Here is a 14413-nt window from a genome sequence, read left to right as displayed (position 1 = left end):
TGTTCGTTATAATTATATGTTTTAGATTCATAATCTAACAACATAAAGGTAATTCTTTAAAAAAAATATATTCTCAATTTTACTATTGATATAGAGGCAAGAAGGTGCTCTCATCATGCTGTTTATGGAGGTCTTTCAGGGGAGTTTTGTTAGATTACATTTGGGAAATTCTCTTTTTATCTCGGATTTTACAAATTATTTTATGTAAAACTAATATTTTTATCGGGAAAATTATGTAAAACTAATGGCTATTATATTGATGATAGAGATTTCTATGGATCATAATCATCGATGCTTGTGGTTCAAATGTAACTTGGTTATCAAGTTTTTACGAAGATGAATCAAGTGTCTTAAAAGTTATAATGCTATAAACTTCGAGATTTTTCAATTTTATCTAAAAATATCCATTATGATAATAGACTTGTCAACTTTGACATCGATAAGAAAGTAGCTTTTATATGATTTAATGATTTTTCTAATAGTCTTAGAAAGTAGCCATTGCGAAGATGATTTGACATCGATAAATATTAATTCTCATATTTTGCGTCTTGTATTAGTTATATCCTTTGTGAGGACGTGGTCGTTGTTTTTTTCTTATATTTTGGTATTTTTCTTTTCCTTTTTTTATGTACGTCTTTCTATGTGATATATAATGGTTGAACATCGAATGATATTATTGTGTTTAATGTGAACCTTTTATAAAACACAACAAAAAGACAAATGAGTATGATAATGAATAAATGTTTCTATAATTTTTTTTCTCTATTTAGCAATATCTTTTTTTTTCCATGTCATGTGTCTTTTTATCAGATTATCTCTCCATAATCAAATAACTTTTTCACTCCAGAAACTAAAGAGAACTGAGTTTATAGTTAAAAACACTAAATCATTAAAAAAATACTTTAACGTTTTCCCGCACTTAAATTAGAGAGTTATATTTTAAGGTATTTATAAATGTATAGTAATTTTTACTTTTAATATATGTAAAAAATTTACACTTGCACTATTCGTAATCTATTTGCATCCTTACAAATTTAATATTTCTCTCTTAATGTCCGTACAAGATGTAATATCTTGGTTTTATTCCCTGACGTTAGCCGAAGACTTGAACCAAAAGGACAACAAATATAATAAATAACAAAAGAAAACAAAAAAAAATGAAAATTATTATAGTTAGGGAAACATAAAAAATATTTAAACTTTATACGGTATTATTTAAAGGGAGGCAAGACAAGAGTAATAGTTAATTGTATCTCTTTTTTGTGTCTGAATGATCTGAATTCTGGTATATATAGCAGTTTATCTAGTCCCTCTCCTTGTGGACAAATTCTCATCAAATGCATTTCACCCAATAATCATATATATATATATATATATATATATATATATATATATATATATATATATATATATATATATATATATATATATATACACACACACACACACTCACTCCCACATGCAATGCTTCAATCTACCATTGGCAATGTGAACAAAATAAATCAGTTGAATATAATCGCTGTTTCAGCGTATCTTTTCCTCAAACACATCCCCATGATAATGCTTATAGTTGCTCCCAAATTGATTTTTGCCACTACATTAGAAAAAAAAAATATGTTTGGAGAATCTGGTCCAATGAACATTTATTGAGGAATATGTTTCACAAACATGATGGAGATGGTGATAGAAGCAAGAACGCGCCATGAATATAAAATTACAACTTAGAACTTATTAATGTCACGGTCTTCCAGACATTATTATTAATATTAAGATTGCTGGATTGACTGCTACTTCTTTTATTTCTTTTTAACGCCTTGATTTTTTTTCTTTATCAAAAGTTTATTTTCCATATTTAGGACAGTATAATAGAAATATTCACTTGTCAGATGTATTTGTATTCTTTATTTCATTTTAAACTTATTTATTATGGCGTAGAACTGAAAACAATTAAACAAATAAACAATCTAGAAAAATTATTGTATTTTTTTAAAAACGAAAGAGTATTTCTTTATTGCATATTATTATAATGTTTTTATTTCACGAATTTGAAGTGAAATATTTTACAATTACAAGAATTTTGTTTCTACAATTGAGTTTAAATTATGAGAGAGAATTTTTATTTTAACTCAGTCATTTCTATATTAATAATATCTTTAATACAAATAGTTTTTTGTTGACATTATTACAAATAATTTTTCAATTTATTTCAATATTGATGATGTAGGGTTCAAACTTATCCAGCTTGTTGAAATTTTAAATGAAAGAAATGTGAAAGTTGGATTGGTTGGATTAAGGAAAAGATAATAAAATTGAAGGACAATGAGTGAAAGATTTATAAAAGTTAGCGAATGATAGATAGATGTGATACATTAAAAATAGTTATTTAATTGATAAAAAAAGAATTCATTTCACTCTTGCATATAAAAGTAATTTAACTTAAATTATAAATAGTGTAAATTATATTATAATAATATGTGAGTAATTATTTAAACGAAAAAATTAATTTTGACAAAAATATATTAAATTGAAATGTGATTTTCGAAAATTAAGATGAAATAAAATTTTGAAGATTTGTTTAAATAAAATTAAGTAATAATTTAACATTATGAAATTATTTTAAATTCAAATGTGATTGTTTAAAATTAATATAAATTAAATTAGAGTAATTTTGTTAAAAACATTTATATGAACTAAATAGTGTTGATAAAAATATATTAACATTTGATATAAAATTTTCGGAACGGATTCAGTTATTTTTGAACAGAAAAAGTCATATGACTTTATCAGAACATATTATTCTATTTATTAAAAAAAACAATTAAAAAATAATTCATTGACTATCTCCTTTTAATTGAAAGTATGACTTTTTTCGTCCAAAAGTAGGGCTGGGCATAGTTCAATGAACTATACTGTAACTACAGTTAACCATACTATATTGTACTTAAAAACACTAAATTTGTTTTAACTAAAAACTAAATAAACTATTATACAGTACAGTTAAAAGAAATTGAACTTTATACAGTTTGAGTATAGTTAACTGGAAGTACAAACTTTTTCTTTAAATGTAACTGAACTAAAAACTAGTTCATACGGATTTTAACTTAAAACCACTGGTATATGAGGCTGAATTGATTTTAAAAACTTAAAAGAACTTTCATTAAGTTTTTCATACGGACTATAAATTACACATTAACAAAGTTATACAAACTAAAAATTGACTTAGTTCATAATTTGTTGTACCCTATATTTCTTGTATGTTTTTAAAAGATAATAAATTAATACGAAATATATAATTAATATTATCGTTTAAATTATTTTTTTAACCAACCGTTACCGTTTTTATGTAATCTATGGTAAATGTAAAAAATATTAAAAAACAGGTCAAAGAATATAACAATTGAAAAATAATATTAAAACGTATGTTTATAGGCGTTAAGATCCAGACTTATTCTTTTATTCTTTAACGCAGTGAGTCCTCAGAGGAACATTAATCATCATTTGCAATCACGATCCCCACAGTACCTTAAAATCAATTTAGTTTTTAGTCTAGTTGCAGCCAGGGTTTAGTATTATTATTGTTGATGTTTTCTATACCAATTTACTAAATTATACTAGTGTAACTGAACTAAAAACTAGTTTAATTCAATTTTTTTAAATTATTTTTTAGTTCAGTTCAGTTCACTTGAACTATTTTATAGTTAACTGCAATTATTTATAGTACAGTGCACTGAACTGCATTTTGCCCACACCTATCCAAAAGTCACTAAATCTGTTTCAAATTTTCCGTATACATAAGATATTAACTAATTTAGCCTAAATATAAATGTAATTTTTAATTAATTAAAAGTTCACTAATCTACAATTCAAGTACAGCACTAATTAATTACAATTTAAATAATTATAGTTTTTTATAATAAATATCCTTTTTCTATGAATAAAAAAGATTAAAATTACAATATAATTAGTTATAACTTTTTATAATAAAAAATATAATATTTTTACTATAATAGCATAAAAAATTTAAAATATTATTGTATTCATACAAAACTAAAGATGATAATGTGGTCATCTTGATTCGTTTAGGTTTGCCTTGATCTACAAAATATGGGTTGGGTTTGCTCGCCACATTTTAAAAATACAACATGTCTCCAAAGGTTGGCTGTGAGTTTAGTAGTAGGTTTGTTTTGATAAAGCCTTGATGTTTTACAAATTAAGAAACTTTAATATGTTCACAAAAATTAAGCAAAGAATTTGGAGAACTAAATTATAAATTGATAATCCAACATTTTTATCATATTAATATCCATAATTTGATATGTATGATGAATTTTTGAGAGTTTAGAACATTTAAAGACACATAACACTACACTAACATACTATTAAATTATTTTAATATTTAAAATATTCGATTTTATTATTTTAAAATATTTATCAACTCTAATACTCTATATTTTATATTAATGACTAACTTTTGCACGCAAAATTCATATAATAAAACATCAAATTATGTTAAAGAAATTATATCGCATCGATTTAGTTAAATAATGGGTATGTAAATTGTGGAGATCTAGTCCAAAATCTTTCTCTCTATTTATTTCTTTATTCTTTATCGTAATTTTTTCTTAAATTATTTTCATAGATACGTGAAGAGGCTGAATCCATGTATAATTGAAGAGATTAATCTCTGAATACGATAGGCTTCAACTATTCCAATGGGCAATTGAATCTAGGCGTCCTTAAATCAAGGACTGCCTTAATTAACTATAGTTTTTGGTACATATTAAGGACTCTCAAAGAGTAACTTATAATTTTATATTAAAAGAAGAGATCCCAAAAACCAAAGTATAAAGCATGTTGTGAGAGACGTATATAATAGAGAGGACCATTTCTGCATGATGCTTCATTTCAGTAATGATCACAAGGCACGTGGAAGCCCAGAATAAAAACTGCATTGGGAATGAAAACTTTTTTATATGGATTTTCTAAGGTTGCTACCAACATGAACTCATCATGAGAACTATTCAATACATTGAATCTGTGTGTGACTTGCGTCTATTAATTCACTTCACCCACCCTTTCTTCATAATTTAGTTTTTTAGGAGATAAATCCCACTCTACAAGAAACAAAATTATACACATGTTTTATGTGAAAATCAAGTTTTGTTTTTTTATTTAAACTTTAAACAAATAACAACTTTTATTTTTCTAACTACCAATTCACATATTTTTCTTTTAACAGCTTTTAATTTTTGAAGTTTTAAATTTTATTTATTATTTTCATAGTTTGAAACAACATTAATTATTGTTTTATTAGATTTATTATTTTATTTCATCAAATCTTTAATGAGTTTAAATTTAAAAAAGGTAAAATAGATAGGTCCAACTCGAATTTATATTATTTCTAATCTAAAATCTTAAAATAATTGAGTTTTCTATCTTATACAATGTTTAATTTTCTTTATCTATATTTAATGTCATTTAGATTTTTAATCATATTTTTTAAAGAATGGATTTATTCACCTTAATATATTTATTTTTGAGCAAAACATTCACAATCATGTATCCATTTTGTATAGATATTTATCAATGGGACATATTTACTTAAATTTTAAAAAAACTTTTAATATAAAAATCATATTGAACTTATACGACTCAATTATCAATATTAACTATTAACTTTAATACCATTAATAAGTTTTGGTGATCAAATAAAAGTCTTTCTCACAAAGAATTTAAGTAAACATATCTCCTTAAAATAAACAATAAACAATATAAAATAGGTATTTTAGATTGAAAATTATACTAATATAAAAGGAATTGACTTTAAAAAGAAATTAATGAGAATCTAGTATATTATTAATATATTTTTTGGTAGAAATGCTTAGATTTTTGTTCAAACATTTAAATTAATTTTAAATTTTTATTAATATTGTATAAATTTTTAGAAACTCAATAAAATTAACCTCATATTTCTATTAACATGAAAAGTACATGGAATTATTTTCTGAACACCAATGGATTTTAACTCCATTAATAAATTTCTGTCTCAAATCCAAACATATATTATTTATTATTTAGAATGTAGTAATGATTACAACACATGAATTATATATAAGGTGACGGGGAACATTTAAGTGTCATGATTAGCAGCACATACAGTATTTTTCCAACTCAATAATTAAAGAAGCATGGTACTAGAAGAACTTGTCTCCAACATGAATCTAAAAGATGTGAGGACGCACCCTTTATCAACGAAGAAGAAATTCAGGAGTTGATTGATGTAAAAGTTTGTCTAATATAACCTTGACGCATTAATAAAAACAGTCATTTTCGAATCTTCAACATAACCATGTAAAGGAGTCGTGGATACCATTTTCAAGTTACTATGTACTTTATCAAGTTTCATTAGCCATACAATGTTGAAATACCAAAGATAAGGTACAAAAACTTGCACTCACAAAAAAAACTCGTGTGAGAGTTTATTGTTAGAGGTGAGTACTGTATATTTTTTTGAAGTTATTCGTGAATGTAACCTTACGTTAAGTAGTACGTCCCCATTTATTGTTGGTTGCCCTTTAGGGTTACACAAAACAAGTAAAGTTACGTTCTTTGATAATTTACTTACCTAAATGTTTTGACCAAAACTACAAGATTTTTGGAACTTCCAATCCCTCGAATTCGATGGTTACGTGTAACTAAAAGATAGCTTTCACTTCATGGCACTAAGTTCAAACGGTCCACATGTAACATGTTCAAAATTCAATGTTACACTCCCTAAAAGGCCATTTTAATTCGGTCAACAATTTTATCTTTATGTCAAATGCTAAGAGCAGTAATGTGATTTTATCTTCTTCTTTGTAACTTTTCGATTTCAACCGTATTAGAGCACGTGACCGGTTTGTGGAATGTCGTTCTATTTTTATAAACATTTATTTATAAATGTCTGTCATAGTAAAAGATCATAAATATATATTTTAATATTCCATAAATAAACTTGTAAAATCATTCCCATCTAACATGGATTTTTTTTTCTGTGTTGGACCTTTTATCTTTGAAAGTCGTTTTTAAGTTGAAATTGAAAACAAAAACTTGAAAACTACCTCATCAACTTTCATTTATATTTTAGTTTAAAAACTTACGTTTTATAAAATTATGAAGGGATGGAATAAAAAAACAAGGAGAAAATGAAATTATTTGATAGAAAAGGTTTTCCTTCTTAAATACGATTTTATGAAAAGTATAAATAAATAAGTAAAGAAAATGACACTACAATTTCTAGCCCAGGGTTAAAGACGCCATATTTAATGGGTGAAATATATGTTTTGAACTATACTTCTTTACGTTTGAGAGGATATATATAAATTTATATAAAATAAAAAAATAAAGAAATATATATTTCTATTACAAAATAAGTTTCTCTTGTAAGTTAAACTAATCTCCTTCGTGACTAGATGAATCTCTATCAAAAACTCATTTGTTAAAATATTTACTTAATATTTTTTTTATTTAATTTAGTTTTTAGGAAATATTATGGTTTTATTTTTTTTAAATTTATAAATTAATTATTATTTATATTTAGGAAATTAAAATTTACATATTGTAAATATTTGATATATAATATTATGTTACACACACACACACATATATATATATATATATATATATATATATATATATATATATATATATATATATATATATAAAAACAAGTTTCTCATTGAACATATATTTTATATCACTCATATATTTCATATTTCTCATATTTTATAACTCCACTGAAAATTCATTTTTTTTTTGTGATTGACTAATATAAGTACAATATGATTCTTACATAATATGATCTTGAGAAATTTAATAAATTTTTTCTTGTCATTTTTATCTTTTAATTAAATATAGAAAATAATAATTCATATGATAAAAAGTTAAAATTTAATATTAATTGATATATTCATATATATAAATTCTCTTATAGAGTTCAAACAAACCTATCTCACAAAAATAAATATCAAAACAAATAAGAAATTACTTGTAATTTGAAATGTTTTATTGGAATGTTTTTCCTAGAAAGAACCACCACTAATTTTATAGAAAAGGCTTAAATAAGTCAAAAACTCATAATACAGTCACATAAATAAATTTTACATTATAGAATTACTCGTAGTTAAAGGGTCTTGACCTTGTGATACTAATTTCAAGGAGACGAATTTAGTGATTTTTTTGTTTGAAAAAAAGTATATAACTTTGTTTAAGTTTTAACTGTTTTTTCTTTTTTAAAGAAAATTAAAATTGGTCACTCAAGACATTAAAATCAAGATAAATTAGTTGGTTCCCAAACTTCTGGTACATGTACACCCATTTATTATGATATATATATATATATATATATATATATCATCTCGATAACAATAATAATATATAAATAAATTTTAATTAGGTAATGGTATATTTTTTTTTGACACGAGTAGAGTTTTAAAATTCAATATTGTTTTATGTCCTTGATTTTATCATTAAATTGGGAAAAACTTAGGTCAAAGCTACCTTTATTGAACAAGGGAGTGGCTGGGTCCTTAGGTAGCTCCATAATTATGTTGTACAAATTTATCTTTTCCAAAAAAACCTAATCGATGTCCCTGCCAAAGAAAAAGTATGACTTTTTTACAAAGAAATTCCCTTACAATTTGCAAGGAGTAAAAGCTGTGAATATGGTTGTGACTGTTTCCTATGCCCTCGTGTTCATCAGTTAGCCCACGATAATAGCTATTAATAATGAGCGTGGTAGAAAATAGATGGGCCCATCCAAGCACACATGTTCAATCTGTGGTGCTTGTCGAGCCCATCTCTGTGGCCCATTGGAAGGGCCAGAAAATGGAAGCCCATGCTATTAGCTTCATCTAGCACTTAACCTGGGCAACAATTGGAAAATCAAATTAGAAAAAATGTATTAATTTAGTTTATTTTTAATACTTTTTAAAATAAAAAAACGTGATATAAGAGTAAAACAAAAGAATAAGATGGACTCGTTTTTCTCATTCTATTTATGTACCAAATACCTCCTTAGTTAAAATAGTAACGCAGATCATGTTCTAAAAGTCTGGGATTTGTTTTTTTTTTCTTTTTCATATATGTCGGATTTATTTATTTTTTTGTAAAAAAATCAAATAAAAGAAATTTCTCGAAACCCTGGAAGGAAGGAAAATGTTGTGAATGGACAAATGGTTATACAACTATTTTGTTGTTGTTTGTTTTTGTGTGTTTAGAGTTTTCAAGGGCAGGGGAGAATTAGGAATGGTGGGGCAAGAATTAGTTTTGTCCATCAACATATTCATCGAAGATCATGATAAGTTTGAGGATAAGGATTGATGAAGGGAAGTAAAAACAAAATATTAATGAATAGTTAAAATTAATTTATGAACAATTTTTTTTTAAAAAATGGATGTATTCAAACTACTTTTTTTCTGTAAACTACTGAGTCCGGCCTTCAATCATGGAAATACTCAACGTAATATTAAATAAATAGAAAATAAAGTTAAATAATGAATATACTATTAAAAAGAACTTAGATTAGATCTATAGAAAAAAAATGACACTTTTGCAAATGTGATTGAGAACTTGAAACAGAAAAAAACATGGTTTGCATTACATCTCTGAACATATCTTTGGTACAGTAAACAATATATTATAATTATTTAGAAACCTCGAGTTTCAATCAGTCATATTCGAATCAGTACGTGAGATTTATGTATCGTGGTTGATATAATATTAAAAAAATGCGAGAAAGCACCAACGAATAAGGTGACAAGAGACACATAGCATTTTGACATTGCATGATTGGAGAGTAGCTTGTTGGTAACAAGCCACGTGGAGTGGGAGGAAAAAACATTTGTCATTTGAGAGAAATATGTTGCGGCAAAATGTCTTTCTCAAGGAACAACGTTCCTGTCTGTAAGAAAAGAAGTGAAGGAGAAAGCCCTTCGGTACACATGCATAATCCAAGGCATGCCCACATGGAAATCTGAAGGTTCAAGGAGGTAATGATGCCAATTTATAAATAACAGAGCAATGATGTGTTAGAAAACATTATTGTATAGTTGTTTGAATGATGAAGCCTATAAACAAGCTGAATCAGAACTTGTGTAGGATGTCAAAATTTTATATAGGGACATAACTAGGGTAGGAAAAAAATATAGCGTGAGGAATATTTCCCCCAAAGTCGAGCACAAAAAATAATGCTGAAAAGTAAATAAAAGAGAGGAATCAAAAGCTGGAATGGTATTATTGAAGAGGAAGAGACGTTGTCCAGTTAAGTAAAGCATCAAACTTTTGATCACGACACATTAGTATTATGAGTGCACACTGTTAACTGTTACTTCTTTTTCCTGCTTTTTTATCTTCTGTCTCTCTTCCCTCAACTATGCACTGCACCCCCACAATCCTCTGTCTCAAAGCCTCACATCTTCTTTCTTCTACATTCTTTCTCTTCTTTTCATTCTCTATCCTCATCAACACTACTGTCTTTTGGAAAAAGATATATTATACTACTATGGAAGGGGACCACTCTGTCAAATTTAAAAAGACAACATTTATATTGATTTAGTGTATATTAAATATTGTGCAAATTAATTTCATCGAATCAGAGTGGCGCAGCGGAAGCGTGGTGGGCCCATAACCCACAGGTCCCAGGATCGAAACCTGGCTCTGATAGAGTGGCTTTCGTTTTTTATTTTTTTCCATAGTCATGGTGCAAATAATGGGTTTTTTATATTTTGAACCACTCTTATTAACTAGAAAGTCCATACAAAATTTTTCTTGGCAAAAAAAAAAAAAAACTTAAGTATTTCACAATTATGCAAACAAATACCTGTTAGATATGGATTACCAAAATACGGCATTTAATTTACAGAAATACACTTAATGATGCTTATTACTTTTTAATATATTGTGATATTTTTATGGCGAAAAAGTTATTCAATATGTAGAGCTTCTTATTGGGTTTGGAATAGCAAGTTGAATCCTTACTACTGCTATCTGTTCATATTTTGGGATCACGGATTATGCCTATTTCATGTGCAACAAAACTGGACCAAAGTGATATGTAGACATTATTTTATATTTATTATGGAATTATGTACATTGTTTGGTTCGATTACAAAGACGTATGATTGTATTTGGGATAAAAAAATAACATATTTATTATTTCTCCATAAATTCAAGTAACAAAGTTTACGAATAAAACATAAAATTACAAAACACTGAACCGATAGAAAGCAAAACCTAATCCAAACAAATAAAAACAGATTATTTTATCTGTTTCGATTTTTTTTATGATCAAAACTCAGATTTTTTTTTTCGATATGAATTTGAACACCCTACTATTTGAGTGCAATGGAAAACTGATTTGAATGGAGGGAATGTTGGGTTGGAAAGAATCTACATGTGTAGAAATTAAAATTATAAAATAAATGATAAGATAAAAGAGGGATTTATAATGATGAGACATAGGGGAAAAAAAGTGGGGAGGGAAAGTTAAAATAGAAATGGTGACCTTTTAATCCAAGTTGATTTATGATAAAGTACCTTTGGACAACATTAACAATTTTTAAACGTGCTTTTCAGCTTTACTTAATTTCATATGTTTATTTTTTTAGAATTGGCGATCTAGGTAAAAAGAACTTTCCAATCACCGGTGGGATTTGGGCTGAACATGAGTATAGTCACTTAGTAAATGTACATAATATATTTTTTTTAAATGTGGGTAGGAGGACCAACTCAAAGGATTCAATTTAACCGTTATGGAGGATCGGGGATGAACTATATTAAAAACATTATTATAATAATTTAATAATATTAAAATATATATTTTAGCATTTAAAATACATAAAAATCAAGATAAAATACGTTGCGATACTTAAATAAAAAATTCAAATAATATATCTAAAGTTTTTACTAATAATATGTTTATATGTAGAATAAAAAAATAACAAATATTTTAGTACCTCTTTATGTTTTACGAGAAAAATATAAGTATACATTATTAAATATTTTTATTTAAACAGATTTAGATCGGTTCTTCCACAAGTTGTTCTTGTAATTTCTTTAAACTAATTAAGTAACGGATTCACCAGTTGATTTGTTCAACGGTCGGGTTCGATTTTTAAAATAGTTTTTTTTTTCAGAAAGTAGTTCAATTTAAAAAAAAAAAACTGTTAGAAATGTTAATCGGGATCGGAGAGAAAGGAAGTGTGTATATATTATAATACACACACTTAACGTTAACTACTTAATGTTTTTAAATGCTGAGATGTTTCTTTTTTTCTTTAGGAGCTGGAATTCAGATTCAATTATATGATTGTTAATTACTTTCCTTAGTATAAGCGTTTTTTTTTTCTTTTTAATTTATATATGATTAAGCACAAGAGTTATTGCATAATGAATCTTAATACAGTCTGAATAAGCACATGTGGATGCAGGTTGGGACGAAACTTAATTTGTAAGACAGTCCAAATTGGGCGGAAAATAATGCCACTAGAGACTATATTCTTAGTAAAATATTCTTAAGAATTGTTTCTTTCCAACAAACAATAGCAGTTAAAATAATTAATCAAGCTGTTTAAGTCATCTTATTCTAGTATATTTTTTAAGTACTTTATGGCAATTTTTTATTCTAGTCATAAAATATATATATATATATATATATATGGAGAGAGAGAGAGAGAGAGAGAGAGAGAAAAAAAAGAGAGTTACAATGGTTAGAGGGTCTTCTTGTTTGTGTCTAAACAAAGCAGAAAAATATTTAGTTTTAAGTGATTTTACATAAGTAGATTGGTATGTATTTTTTTTACAATAAAATAGTTATTCCTTTAGCCTTTTTGTTCTCTTTAATTGTATATATATTTTTAAAAATAACTCCTAGTTACTTTTTAAAATAAATGAAAACAGTGTTCTTCTTCTTCTTCTTCTAAACTTGTTTCTTTTAAATAAGTTTATTCAATCATATTAAAAAATTATCATTACTGTCATATTAAAAGAATACTGTTCTTTGAAAGAATTTAATGGTTGGACCTCATATTGTTACAAATAATGATATTTTAATATAGACCAATATTTTTTTTTCCAGTGAACATGAAGATCTAATTTTGTACTACATGTATTTGAACGTATAATAAGAATGATATAAACAAAATTATATTTCTCTTTTTTTTACACCAATATTAATTCAAAGATATTATCTTCTTTTTCATGTTTTTTTAAATTTAAACAATCATAGTATTTTGATAATTGAAATAAAAAGGATTTTTTTAATTACGTTGAAACCCTTTTTATAAAATAATTAAAATATTTTAGTTTGTATACTTAGTCAATATTAAATTATACTCGTTTTTTTTTTTCATTTATCAAATCTTATTTAAGTCATTTATTTAAAAATAATACAAAAAAAACATTACTAGCATCATGTTTTTTATCCAGAGACATTTTTACTCTCCTTTTTTTTATTGTCTCTGTATCTTTTTTTCTCTCCCTCCTTTTTATATGTTTTCAATTGATAATCAAAGTTGACGATAAAATACTAACTCTTTACAAAATTATCCGATCAAATATCCTTTATGATTTGTGTCAATTTAATTATTCTTTTGTTACTTTCCAGTATAAAAAATTGATAAACTGATACCACTAAGTTTTGGGTTAAACTAAATTTTCACTCTTTGTAGCAATTACTAGAATATTTTATTAATTTATAAATAAACTACATAAAGTAAGAGGGGATTGGAAAAAAGTAAAAGAAACAAAATTTAAGATTGTTGTAGTGAGACAAAAACTTATGAACTTGTGAACCGAGAAAAAATAGAAAAAAAATGAGTATTAACTTCGAAGTTACGTTCACAGTACATAACTACAAATATTATTCCATTTTTATTTTGATTTATGTTTCTGAAAATTTATATCTGTACTCCCAATTCATAAAAAAAATGAAAGTTTTAAATATAATAAAACATATGAATATATGTAGAGAAGGAAAAAACATATATTTTTATTGCCTATGATTGCTAGAAACTTTGTGATTGTTCGAAACATTATTTTTATATATTCTCATTCTTCTTTAATACCAATGGCTAAATACCATTTTAAACTTCAAAGTATAATGAATTTGGTCTATAATATATATATATATATATATATATATATATATATATATATATATATATATATATATAATTTAGCCAAACAATTATTTATGTAATGTATGTTTGGATGGTCTTAATATTGATATGGTTATGCTATTACAATTAATCAGTGGTTGGATTATGATCTATTTATTGTTTTTTATTAATGATTTCAGATATTATTTGAAAATGTCAATTTTTTAAAACAGAATACTACTTTTTAAACAGATACTTTTGAACTAATTAGAATGATT

General features: G+C 25.5%; 1 non-coding gene across 1 annotated transcript; it reads left to right on the top strand.

Annotated features, from left to right (window-relative positions):
- The first annotated feature begins 10629 nt into the window (after positions 1 to 10629).
- On the top strand, positions 10630 to 10701 carry TRNAM-CAU (transfer RNA methionine (anticodon CAU)). The gene has a single exon. It is a non-coding gene; the product is annotated as a tRNA-Met (tRNA).
- The last annotated feature ends 3712 nt before the right edge of the window (positions 10702 to 14413 follow it).

Source organism: Vigna angularis, chromosome 1 (assembly GCF_016808095.1).
Source record: "Vigna angularis cultivar LongXiaoDou No.4 chromosome 1, ASM1680809v1, whole genome shotgun sequence".
NCBI classification, from domain to species: domain Eukaryota; kingdom Viridiplantae; phylum Streptophyta; class Magnoliopsida; order Fabales; family Fabaceae; genus Vigna; species Vigna angularis.
The sequence above is the reverse complement of the archived record's forward strand: the minus strand, read 5'-3'. Positions and strand labels throughout refer to the sequence as shown.